At 39.7% G+C, this 13,530-nt stretch overlaps 1 protein-coding gene across 12 annotated transcripts in view; it reads left to right on the top strand.

Annotated features, from left to right (window-relative positions):
• The window catches only part of CADPS2 (calcium dependent secretion activator 2), a 667,233-nt gene that overhangs the window by 79,183 nt on the left and 574,520 nt on the right, over nt 1-13,530 (top strand). The window lies entirely within an intron of this gene.

The raw sequence follows: 13,530 nt of genomic DNA, 5'->3' as shown, positions 1-13,530 counted from the left end.
CATGATTACGTTGCCTATTTAAGGAAGCAGCTGCAGAATCTACATTTTGAATAGCATCCCAGGAGATTCTTCTTACTTTCAAGTTTGAGACTCCCTAGCCACGGTAATCTGACAGTTTGTACTTTGGGCATTATAAAAACTTTGCAGATGGCTGGCAAGACATACACCAGTTCACCTTTCAGTCTGAGATCAGGATGAGCACTTCCTGCACTAAATGTAAATAGACTTCATAGGATGAGGCAGGTCAACAAGGGGGACAAGCTTCCTTATTCCCACTTAACATGGGGTTTACGAGGCAAGATGGGAGAAGTGATTTCTTAAATCATTTCTAGGAGTGAAGCTAAGTCCCTGCTTAGTACAACATCTGCCAAAGCTAGTGCAAGGCAAAGTGAGTAAATGCATTTGGGCCAGAGCTAGTCTGAACAAAATCAAGCCAGTGGAAGAGCTCCCCAAACCTTGGATCTGCAAGCAGAATGTGGTAGGCAGTTTTGAATAAGGAACTTTGGTACACACAGAGGTGTGTGTATGTAAGTAGTATCTTCTAGTAATTTTAATTTGGAGAATTCTGGCTTAGCAGTTGACAGGTGTAAAGACAAAATAAAAGGAAAGGATTTGTTTATCTTTAGAGTTGTATGAGTGGACAAGAAGGTGTTCCTCTTTGAGGGTGAATGTGGGCATTTATGTGAAATTATACATCCTGGGTTCTGCATATCCTAGAGAATAACAAGACAGGGAGAGACTTTTTTCGTTCTGGATGACTTGTTTATACTTGATTTGTTATAATTGTATTTTTTCCTTTGGGCTATTATATTCTTGGCAAATGAAGCTCAGAAATTTATTGGGGAATATCATCATGAACGCGCTGGTAGGAGACAGTCTTTTAAATTGAAGATTGTAGGGGACAGCAGTGTGATGCAGCAGCTTAAGCCGCTGCTTTGACACAGGCATCCCATTTGAGCCTGGATTCAAGTACCAGCTGCTCCACTTCCAGTCCATCTCCCTGATAATGTGGCTGGGAAATCAGCGGAGGATGGCCCAAGTGCTTGGGCCCCTGCCAACCACTGGGAGACACAGATAGAGTCTCTCTCTTTTTCTCTCTCCCTTTGTAAACACTATGTTTTTCAAATAAGCAAATATTACAGTATGGATTTTAAACATGTATTACAAAATAACTTTGTACTAGGATGTGAGGGGGCATATTTTTGTTGTATTAGATCTTTGCTTTATTTTAACTTTGCTGTTTTAGCTATTTTAAAACTTTAGTCTATGAAATGATTCAACTATATATACATAAATATATATATTGAATATATATATTCAACTATATATCAACACATATAAATATACACATACAATATATACAGGCAGAAGGCCAGATGAAACAAATATGGAGCTTAATGAGTTATTAAAAGCAAACACTCTCTGAAGGGTGACATGGAGCCTCCCTATAAACTCTGTGATGTCCCCTTCTGTTCAGAAGAAGGTAAGCAACCTGTAGACTTAAATTTAAATTATCAGTATGACATCATGAACTTCCTAACATACTGCCTCACACAATCACATACATATGAAATTTCAAAAGTTTCTGTGAAGATGGAATTAAATAAAGGTAAATTTATTTTGATGCAAAATTTCTTGAAATCCACACATAGTTTTTTTTCTGACACATCCTGTGAACTTCTTAAAGACCCTGTGTGTGCATGGATTTCAATATTATTGCACCAAAATAAACTTATCTGTTAATTCCGTTTTCCATGAGCTTTATGAGCTATATGTACACACACAATCATGCATATATACCATATGTATACAAAGAATATATTTATGTACTGCAGTAATACAGAGCTGTCTTTTTATACCTGCTATCTATTGTATATGTAAAATTCAACATAAGAAAAGCCTGTGTTTCCTAGCCCTTTCCTGTTTCTACTCAAAATACATAGAAACAATAATTGATCTAGATATAGTGAGCATTCCTAGGGCTAAGACTGAGGTCCTGAAATACTACAAATTTTCCACAAAGTCATCAAATATCGTGGTTTTATGAAAGTATAACATGATTGTGGCAAATGCTAGGGTTTCAGAAAATGTCGGGTTAAATGCCGAGAGCTATCAGAATTTGGTTTGCCTTACATTTACAATGAAAACTTCAGCTTGGATCTAAAAAGCAGACAGTTTGACGTCTAACTCTTCATGTGCCCCTGAGCAAAATGTGTAAGTGTCTGTGTGGATCTTGTCTTGCATCAAGCAGCTGGGTAAATGTTTTGTCAGTTTACCAGTAGGTATAAGCCACTGCTATCCAGTTTCTTAATGTGAGGCCACAGGACCTCAGGCTGCGATCAGTAAAGTTGTTATGATCTTTGAGAGTAATAAATGGCAGATAATTCAGTTGGGCTGCCTTTTAATGCTGTAAAACCATGTTTTGTTTTGTTTTTTTACTGTTTGGGGATACTTTCATACACTTTTTACAATTTTATTAAAACATAATACTCGGACATTTTTGTGGGGTATGGTACAACATTTCAGCATACAATATACAATGTAAGCCAGTTACTGCAGGCATTAATTATCCTTTGTTTGGAGCCTATTAGCTCCTCTCTTCCTATTATTTACCTAGGATATAATACATTATCATGAACTACAGTTACCTCACTGAGCTATGGAACGTCAGAACCTGTTTTTTTTACCTGACTGTAATTTGGTACCCATTATCCAACATTCTGTCTCCCTTCTCCCCCACATTTTAATTTTTTAATTCTAAATCCGAGATGTGCAAAACTACAGGAATATTAAAATTACAAAAATTAGACATGCAATGTTTTAACAACATGAGTGCATGGTTAATGTGTTTCAGAAAGGATATAGTCAGGAGGTGAAATTGCAGTAAAAATGATTAATTATAACCATAAAGTGGAAAAGGAACTTTAAACAATGACTTTAATATGATGAGTTAGAGTACTGAGGTGTTGTGGGCTGTATTCTGTCTCCATTGAAATCCATATGTTGATGTCAGAACCTCCAGTACTGAGAACGTACCCATGTTTGGAGGAAAGATCTTAAATGAGGTAGTTAAGTTAAAATGGAGCCTCTAAGTGGGTCCCAACTCAATAAGGATGGTGTCCTTATAAGAGGAGGATTTGGAAGAAGACACCACAAGGATGTGTGGCATGGGAGGACGTAGCAAGAGGACAGCCTGCTGCAGAAGACAGTGAACCTGTTAACACCTGACCTCAGACTTCGAGCCTCTGGAACTCTAAGTAGACACATTTCTGTTGTTTAAATCACGTATTCTGTGGCATTTTGTTGTAGCAGCTCTGGATGACTAATCCACCAGGGAAGGTGCATATGTGGAAGGGGAGTGCCCCCTCCAACAGCTGGAATTCAGATCTCATTGCAGAAGATAGGATTATAGCTTATCTGAGTTGTCCAGGTCAGAACTGGCCCACAGTTGCCATGTTGCCAGGCAAGTAGAAAAGCCTTCTCCAGGTTTCAGGCAACTTGGGTCTGATGGGCAGAGGATACCTCCCAGGGGTTCTGGTGGACCCAGGTTGGTGGATGTGGGCAATGGGAATATGCTCATGGGCCAAGTGATGTGAGTTCTGGAATTTGTAGCATTGTACCCAATGAAAGTGTTCATTGGGTAGGGGTGGGGCTGTGAGCTCACATAGAGTCCATGGTTTGGGGCATGTGGCTGTAGCTGGGTACCATGTGTGCCCTTATACTCTGTTTGTAGCTGGTGGTTACAGGACCAAGAAGCAGCAAATGCAACTAAATGGGAACCAGGAAAGATGTTTTCTTTGTTCTGCAGTGTCCCTCCAGGATTCTCTGTTGACAAAGTTTAAAGTCATGTGCACTGCACAGCCCAGTTTCTTCATCTCTCTCTCTCTCTCTCTCTCTTTTTTTTTTTTTTTTTTTTTTTTTTTTTTTAGACAGGCAGAGTGGACAGTGAGAAAGAGAGAGAGAAAGATCTTCCTTTACCGTTGGTTCACCCTCCAATGGCCGCCGCGCTGATCCAATGGCAGGAGCCAGGAGCCAGGTGCTTTTCCTGGTCTCCCATGGGGTGCAGGGCCCAAGCACTTGGGCCATCCTCCACTGCACTCCCTGGCCACAGCAGAGGGCTGGCCTGGAAGAGGGGCAACCGGGACAGAATCCGGCGCCCCGACCGGGACTAGAACCCGGTGTGCTGGCGCTGCTAGGCGGAGGATCAGCCTAGTGAGCCGCGGCGCCGGCCACTCTCTTTCTCTTTTTTTAAAAGACTTATTTATTTGCAAGTTAGAGTTATACAGAGAGGAGAGGCAAAGAGAGAGCGAGAGCGAGAGAGAGGTCTTCTATCAGATGCTTCACTCCCCAATTGGCCAAAATGGCCAGAGCTGCGCCGATCTGAAGCCAGGAGCCAGGAGCTTCTTCCGGGTCTTCCATGTAGGTGCAGGGGCCCAAGGACTTTGGGCCATCTTCTACTGCTTTCCCAGGCCACAGCAGAGAGCTGGTTTGGAAGTGGAGCAGCCAGGTCTCGAACTGGTGCCCATATGGGATGCCGGCGTTTCAGGCCAGGGCATTAATCCGCTGCCGGTCCCATCTCTCTTTTCTTAAAAGATTTATTTATTTGAAATGCAGAATGAGAGAGAGAGTGAGAAACAAATGGCCACAACGTCCAGGTCTGGGCAAGGCAGAAAACTCTGTCCACGTCTCCAATATGGGTGGCGGGTACCCAGGTACTTGGACTCTCTTCTGCTGCCTTCCTCGGTAGATAGCAGGAAGATTGGAAGAGGAACAGCTGGAACTTAAACCAGCACTCTTTTATGGGAAGCTCGTGTCCCAAGGGGCAGTTTAACCCACTCAGCCACAATGCTGGCCCCAGTCTCTCTTTTCTAAAAGCAAGCAATGAAGGGTGGCGTTGGGCCAATAGGTAATAGCTTGATAGCTGCCAGGAATTCTCCTGCTTTTCCATACATTAATATAATTTTTATGGTTCTTTGGGAATCATAAAACAAAACCTTCAAATTGACTTAATTTTGGTTTCAGTATCACCTATCCTTAAACAGCAGGCTAAGCTAGCAGGTTGCTAGATTTTAACATGATTAAATAATCATGGAGGGAAATATTACATAGCTAGTAGTTCTGACAAAAATTCTTAGTACTATCCTTAGTTATTTATGGTTTAAATAATCTATATAATCCAAAAGATTGCTATATTAAAATAGGACACAAAGTATATTAATGGTAAGCTCTGAGAGAAAGTCATGAGGGTCGCTGTTAATGATGACAGGACTGTGGATGATCAGCCTGTGCATCCGAACACCTTAACACATTTAAGTCAGCATGAAAGTAGCATTTGTGTCCCCATCCCTGAAATACTCTTGCCAATTTAGTGAAGTTATAAAAGGGGATTGGTTGAGTAATGAATTCCAGATTCTGCCTTCTATTTCTCAGTCAGAACATTTTGTTAGATATATTTTCTTTTGGTTTTGTGGATGCAGTTGTAGAAAAAATGTACATAGATAGAATTATTTATTACCAGTTCTAAGTCCTTTTAATTCAGTGGAGAACTGAGATCACCAGAAAACTGATTTATTCATTCAAAAGAGAACACTAACCTTCTATATCCTCAGAAATAAGAAAATATTTATGTGGAGTCAGTTTTTACAACTTACATTATGAATAACTTCTGATATCACAAATCTCATCATATCCCGGCTCTGCCAGAATAAAAATATCCAAGCCAAATAAAGTAAATAGTATTAGTGCCTCTTATTTCTGTTTTCAGAAATGATCATGTAACAAAGGTTTACATATCCAGTACTTTTTTTTAAAGGATTATTTATTTACTGATTTGAGAAGTAGAATTACAGGCCATGAGAGGGAGAGACAGAGAGAAGACCTCTATCTCTTTACGCCTCTCCTCCTCTCTCCGTGTAACTCTGACTTTCAAGTAAATAAAATCTTAAAAACAAGTAGCAAAGCATTATGCAATTGGACACAAACTACAAAACATAATGAAAGACGATAATAAAGACTTGTGAGAATTCTTACAGCACTTATTTCTGTGCATGCAGTCTAGTCCACCTTCAGTTAGGGACCGAGGAGCAAGAGGAGTACAGTGCTCTGTACAGGTGGTCACAGCGGACTGGCCAAAGTGTAGCTGTCACTGAAAGCCTCAGTGTAAGCCTTGTATTGTTTCTGTTTTTCTCTACTCAAGGCTGATTTTAAAAGGACAAGAGGGAGGTCAACACTAGAGACTAAGTATAGGAATTCTGAATTTTTTTAAGTAGCCCACACTATACCCCAGGGCAATTTGAGTCTAAAATGTTTATTAGAAAAACTAGGACTTAAATGTATCACTTTGATTACTTTAAAAATGTTTTGATAGCTATCTGCTTCAGCATGATGCTTAGTTGCATAGTACTTGTTTTCCTCATTAGTCAATAGATTCTTAAGATGAATGGGTAAGTCTGATTTCTCAACTTTTTTTTTTTCTTCTATTTGAGGATACCAGTGTCCTCAGAGGCAGGAGCTGCCAAGCCACAAGCTCACCATCTAGTGGTGAAAGGTTACTTGATTTATGGTTTGTGTCATATTTTCATGCATGATACTGATAGAAAACACCATAAAAAATAACAAGCTTTGTGTTACAGCAGTAGCAATATATCATGAGGTTCTGTAATAACAGAACATTCTCTTCCATGTTCTTGACTCTTAAAACACTATGGAGAAAATTTGGGGAAGTTTTCTTCTTGTTCTGCCTTACAAGGAAGAAATGAATCTTCCTGAGTTGTAATTACCCTTTACAAAACAAAAGCTGGCAATATTTATCCTTTTCCACTTGAGATTGCATTTTTAAAGCCACAGGATAAGGGATTAAGTGGGTTTCTATGAATAGCACTTGGCTATATTTTCAGAGTATAGCTTCTTGAGTTCAATAGTGTAGTTTTTAATTTTTTTCTGAGTTTACATACATTGGGACAAAGTGATAAAGGAGTTGGAAGAAGTGAAGAGGCCTATTTTCTTTAAAACATAGATATGTTCATACAATAGCTACAAACCTATGTTGAGCTTTTCTTTAAAAATGCCAGTTCATGGCTGTTTTAGAAAGTGTCAATATGAGATATTAAATAAGAAAAATCACTTAAATATATTACTAATATGACTAGAGGTAGTCATTGTGTATTAGGTGCACCCTTATATAGTCTTCTGTGCCTGTAAATTTTATTACAAAAATGGATTGTATTGTACATTGTTTTATATACTTTAGCAGGAGTCTCTACAGTAAAATTATTTTAGTGACTGTATTATTCCATTGTACTCACGTGTAATTATTTAACCAACTCCAATTAAGTAGACTTTTACATTGATAATAATAGTGAAAAATTAGACATACTTAAGACATTTTAAGACAACAAGCTTATATGCCAAATGTGATACCAGGTCCCTGGATATGACAAAAGAGACAAGAGTCCTGAGCTTATGGAAGTGCCAGATCATATGCAAGTGAACACAGTGAAGATTGCTATAGTTGGCGATGCATGATGGGATAGAACTACACCTGGGGTGCATATGGGTGTATCTGTACATGTTTTCCTTAGATAAGGAAGCAGAGAAGTGATTTGTCGGGGCAAGATCCAGTGATAGAGACAGGCCAGCCATTAAATAAGACTTGAGGTATAGAGTGTTTTTTTAAAAAATACGTATATATTAAATGTTATTGACTTTTGAGAGGTAGAGAGATAAGTGAGTGTGTTTGTATGAGAGAGCTCCTATCTGCTGGTTTACTCCCTAGATGCCCAGTACAGATGGAGCTGAGGTAGGCAGAAGGCAAGGACTCAATTTGGGTCTTTCATGTGGGTGAATGGGACCCAACTACTGGGTCTTTCATATGGGTGACTGGGACTTAACTAATTGAGCCATCATCTTCTGCCTCCCAGGGTTTACTACAGACAGTGGGCTCAGCTTGTTCTAGGAAGGAAAACAAATCTTTGAGCATCTTTGGAATATCTCTTTCCTCCTGGAAAATGAATTATAGAGGTGGGTAATTGGCCTAGCAGTTAAGGTACCCACAGCATATAACAGTGTCTAGGTTTGCTATTCAACTCCTGTTTCTGATTTCAACTTTCTACTAATACAGACTCTGGGAGGCAGTGGTGATGCCTCAAGTAATTGTCTCTCGTGTCTCAAATGGAAGACCTAAATTGAGCACCGGACCCCCTGCCTCCCTGCTTGGGGTAGGCCTGGCCCCTGACCATTTTGAGCATTTAAGGAGTGAACAAATAGATGGGAGCACTCTTTCTGCTTCTCAACATTTTTTCTAAGTTTGTAGAAAATGAAAGTAAAAGATAACTTTGTAACAAAGAATGAAATGCCATTTTGAAAAGCTACATTTGAGGGAGGGATTCATAGGTTAATTGAGAAACTATATCATATTCAGAGTATAAATTCCTCCACATAAAAATATAAACACTCTATGCTTATTCTGGCTCTTTTTTATGTCCTTCAAGAATTTAATATTTTAAATGGATGCATTTTTTGAAAGGCAGAGTGACAGGGAGAGACAAAGAGAAAAAGATTTTCCCTCTGCTGGTTCACCCCCAATGTCCACAAGGGCCAGGATAGGTCCAGGCTGAAGCCAGGAGCCTGGAACTGCATCCAGGTCTCCCATGCGGATGCAGGTGCCCAAGGACTTGGATCATTTTCAGCTGCATTAGCATTTTGTCCCTGCATTAGAGAGTTAGAAGCAGAGCAGCTTGGACTCGAACTGGCACTCTGGTATGAGATACAGGCAGTGTAGGTTTAACCCACTGTGCCACAATGCTGGCCCCAGAATGTTTTTTTTAAAAGATTTATGTATTTATTTGAAAGAGGGAGAGAGGGAGGAAGGAAGGGAGGGAGATACCTTCCTTCTGCTGGTTCATTCCCCAATTAGCCTCAACAGCTGTAGCTGTGCCAATCCAGAGCCAGGAGCTTCTTCCAGGTTTCCCATGTGGGTGCAGCAGCCCAAGGACTTGGGCCATCCTCTACTGCTTTCCCTGGCCATAGCAGAGAGCTGGATTGGAAGTGGAGCAGCCGGAACTCAAACCCCGTGCCCATATGGGATACCAGCACTGCAGGCGGCGACTTTACCTGTTATACCACAGTATTACTGATATGAACACGTGGCTCTTATCCTTTAATCTTCTAATGTGACAGATTTCTTTGCAACATCTTTTCCGTGTTGGGCCACTTATATTTTCTGGTGTTAACCTTAGTGGGCTTCAGATTTTTGAGGTATTTTTAAAAACTTACATTGGTGTTTGGTCATGTTCTTGTCTGGTTTTTGTTACTGGATTATGTTAGCTTCACCATTTAATGTTCATCCCGTATTTGGACTCTTACACCTGTATATGCCGGCAACTTTTCTGTTGAGTACCATTTTGGTTGGTGGTATTCCTACTTTGTCTATGATTTTTATGCACACTTCCAATTTTCTCTTAACTCCAATTGATGGTGTTTTTCTTAATTGCCAAAGTGAGAAGTCCACTTGAATATTTGTTTTGTTTTTGGTTGTAACTTGTCATTTTGCTGTCCTGAGTATATGATGAAAGTTGCTGAGAATTTTATTTTTTACCTTTGTTGTCTAGAATCCTATAATTCAAAAATATCATCGCTAGATGGACAACAACCCTGTCACCTCAGGGTATTCATAGCAGTAGATATTCTCAGGCACCATCCCTTGTTTATTTCAGAGTTTGCATTTAGAAAGGCTTCCCCATGATATTAGTCTTAAGATTTAAGACTTTAAGCAGGTAAAGCGGCTACCTGTGATGCCTGCATCCCATATGGGTATGGGTTCAAGTACTGGCTGCTCCACTTCCAATCCAGATCCTTGATAATGCACCTGAGAAAGCACTGAAAGATGTCCCAAGTCCTTGGGCCCCCGTATCCATGTGGGGAACCCTGAAGAGGCTCCTGGTTTCAGACCAGACACTGGCCCAGCTCCAGCAGGCAATTGCGGCCATTTGTGGAGTGAACCAATGGTTGGAAGATCTCTCTCTCTCTCTCTCTCTCTCTCTCTCTCTCTCTCTCTCTCATTCTTTCTCTGTAAACTCTGCCTTTCAAATAAGTAATGATTTTTAAATCCTTATAAAATTAAATTACTTTGGTATTTGAACAGTTTTTACAAAGATTCTATGTTTTTTAATTCTGTTATTTGTGAATTAGAAATTTCTAATCATTTATCTTGAACAGTTGTATTAGACATTCTCTGCTTTTTTCTTTTCAAGATTTATTTATAACAGAGTGACAGAGACAAAGAGGGACACACACACACACACACAGAGAAATAAATAAATAAATAAATAAATAAATAAATAAATAAATAAAGAGTCTTCCATCTGCTGATTTGCTCCTTAAGCTACCACAGCTGATGCTGGTCCATGCTGAAGCTAACAGCCTGGATCTTCATTCTGGTCTGCAGTGTGGGAGGAAAGGGCCCAGATACTTAGGCCATCTTCTGCTTCTTTCTCATGAGCATTAGCAGGGAGGTGTATCAGAAATGGAGTATCTGGGACTCAAACTAGAGTTCCCATATGATTTGCCTGTGTCACCATAAGTGGTAACTTAACCCACTGTACTACAGTGTCAGCTGCTCTATGTGAGACTTCTAAGATACGTGTAAAATTTCCCAGCATAAATAATTACTAAAATATTTCTTTGTAGGGAATATTTCTATTGTGACTCAATGTATGATTAGCAGGAATAAAACTGGTATCATTATGGCTCTGGATGTATTTGCTTATTCATTATATTGAAGGCACTGTATGTTCCAGGCATGGAGCTAGACAGTAGACAGTGAAATAATCTCTTAGGTGTCATTGTTGCTTTGTAGATGGCCATTTGTGGTGCCTGTGATGCTTTTGGCTTTGCAGGATGGCTGATGGACAAGGGTTGCACCTCCTTACTCTTAGGAGGAGCAAGGATCAGGCTTTCTGAAGTCACAAAGCTCTTACGTGGCATGTCCCCTGATTTGAGATTCAGTGACTTTTCCTGCCACACCAAGAAATGTGTTAACTGAAAGAAACATGATTATGACATGTTGAACAAACCCTCAATAAGGGAAAATAAACACTTGAGTGTTTTTAGAAATTTTAACTTTCAAGTATATGTTGATTAATTTCAGTGAAAATACAAACATTCTAATCTATTCAGACTGTGACACTTTCATAGATTATGATTTGATTCCTTTTAAATTCCTTAGTTTAATTATATGTTACATATTCTATAAGTTGTACTAGCAATCTAAAAAGATTGTTTATATATTGCTGTGTCTTGTGTTACTTAGCCACCACATATTTAGGTGACATTTTCAAATGAATGGTAATGTTTCAGAGCTGGTATTTGAGGTGAATGACAGTATTCTTGGTGGTAGAAAGGCTGCAAATTTGATCCTGTTTGAGATTTTGTTTGTAAAGCAATTTCTCATTTCCTTATCCTGTGAATGTGTTATTTTTAATAGTCACCTTGAGTGTAAATGGCCTCAATTCTCCAGTTAAAAGATAGATTGGCTGAATGGATTTTTTTGACAGAGTTAGACAGTGAGAGAGAGAGAGAGAAAGGTCTTCCTTCCATTGGTTCACCCCCCAAAATGGCTGCTACAGCCGGCGTGCTGCGCCATTCTGAAGCCAGGAGCCAGGTGCTTCCTCCTGGTCTTCCATGTGGGTGCAGGGCCTAAGCACTTGGGCCATCCTCCACTGCACTCCCGGGCCACAGCAGAGAGCTGAACTGGAAGAGGAGCAACCAGGACAGAATCCGGCGCCCCCAACTGGGACTAGAAGCCGGAGTGCCGGCGCCGCAGGCAGATTAGCCTAGTGAGCCGTGGCGCTGGCCAAGGCTGAAATGGATTAAAAAACAAAACTCATCTATTTGCTGCCTCCAAGAAACACATCTAGCCAAAAAAGATGCACACAAACTGAAAATGAAAGGATTGAAAAAAAGATGTTCTATGCCAACAGAAACCAAAAAAGAGCTGGTGTAGCCATCCTAATATCAAATAAAATAGACTTTAAACACAAAAACTGTTAAAAGAGACAAAGAAGGGCATTATGTAATGACTAAGGGATCAATTCAACAGGAAGATGTAACTATTATAAACGTATATGCACCTAATTTCAGGACACCTGGCTATTTAAAAGAAATGTTAAGAGATTTAAAGGGAGACTTAGACTCCAGTACAATAGTATTGGGGGACTTCAATACCCTACTTTCAGCAATGGACAGATCCACCAGACAGAAAACCAACAAGGAAGCAGATTTAATTGACACTATAGACCAAATGGACCTAACAGATATCTACAGAACTTTTCATCCTACAGTTGGAAAATACACATTCTTCTCAGCAGTGCGTGGAACTTTCTCCAGGATTGACCACATGCTAAGCCATAAAGCAAGTCTCAGCAAATTCAAAAAAATCAAAATTGTTTGGAGAAAGAAACTAAAAATATTTTTAAATGTTTGTGCTTGGGTGAGTCTATGATGAAAAGAAGACCATTTCTTTAAATGTAAGGCACACCTGAACAGATCATTGTCTTTCTACCACAGGGATAAGACCAACCACAGGGATAAGATCACCCAAGGCAGCTGTGTTAACAGTGCACCTGCAAGGGGAGGTTTCTTTCCCTCCCCAGTCACTGTCTTGGAAAAATTCAGCATAGGATCATGCAAGTTGGCATAAATATATTTGGTGAGCTCAAGAAGCCTCTTACAAATGTTCCTCTCATAAAGTAACAGTTTTATTTTCCTTCTGGAACAATTATTCAAATAAAGTAGACTTTATAATGAAAACAGAAGTCTCTTGAGTTCCAGAAGCATCTAATCTGAAAAACAAAAATGCTTCTGAGGAGACAGTGGTAATTTCCTCCAGCAATTTCAGTAAGAGACCCTCATAAGTCAGAGGGATTCTCCCATTATATCGTACATGAGTAGTAAAATAAAGGTCAGCTTGGTGAAGACTAACCTTTGGTTAGTTGTGCCATATCTGCAGTTATATAGGATCTCTGTATAGAGCAATGCTAATACAGAAGCTGAAGGCCAACATCTTGTGGGTTATCATAGTTCCAGTTTTCAAGAGAACTTAGTGTTTCAGCAGAGGACCCAGTTAATCTCTGGTGAACTTTGTATGCTTGTTTTGACTAGTGGTCAGGGAGAGTAGCACTTGACCCTGACCCAGGGGCAGGGTGAGCTACAGCTCTGGGCAAGCATCAATGATGGTTGGCCCAAGAATGAGAATGGTGTGTGGGGAGAGGGTCACAGTACCTTTTTCTCTCTTGTTTCTTTCTCTTGCTAATAAGGCATTGGGGAAAAAAAGAGAAATCTTATTGGTTGGAGCTTTACCATGGCATTGGAATGATATTAGACATTTTTGAAGATATTTTATAGATGAGGCTACTGGATCTGAGCTTCAGAAAAGAATGATGTTCAAAGATAGGGACTAGAGGTATATACCAAGGAGTTTTTTTTAAAGATTTATTAATTTATTTATTTGAAAGGCAGAGTTACACAGAGAGA

Source organism: Oryctolagus cuniculus, chromosome 3 (genome assembly GCF_051225735.1).
Source record: "Oryctolagus cuniculus isolate XC-2025 breed Fujian yellow rabbit chromosome 3, ASM5122573v1, whole genome shotgun sequence".
Classification (NCBI taxonomy): Eukaryota; Metazoa; Chordata; class Mammalia; order Lagomorpha; family Leporidae; genus Oryctolagus; species Oryctolagus cuniculus.
The sequence above is the reverse complement of the archived record's forward strand: the minus strand, read 5'-3'. Positions and strand labels throughout refer to the sequence as shown.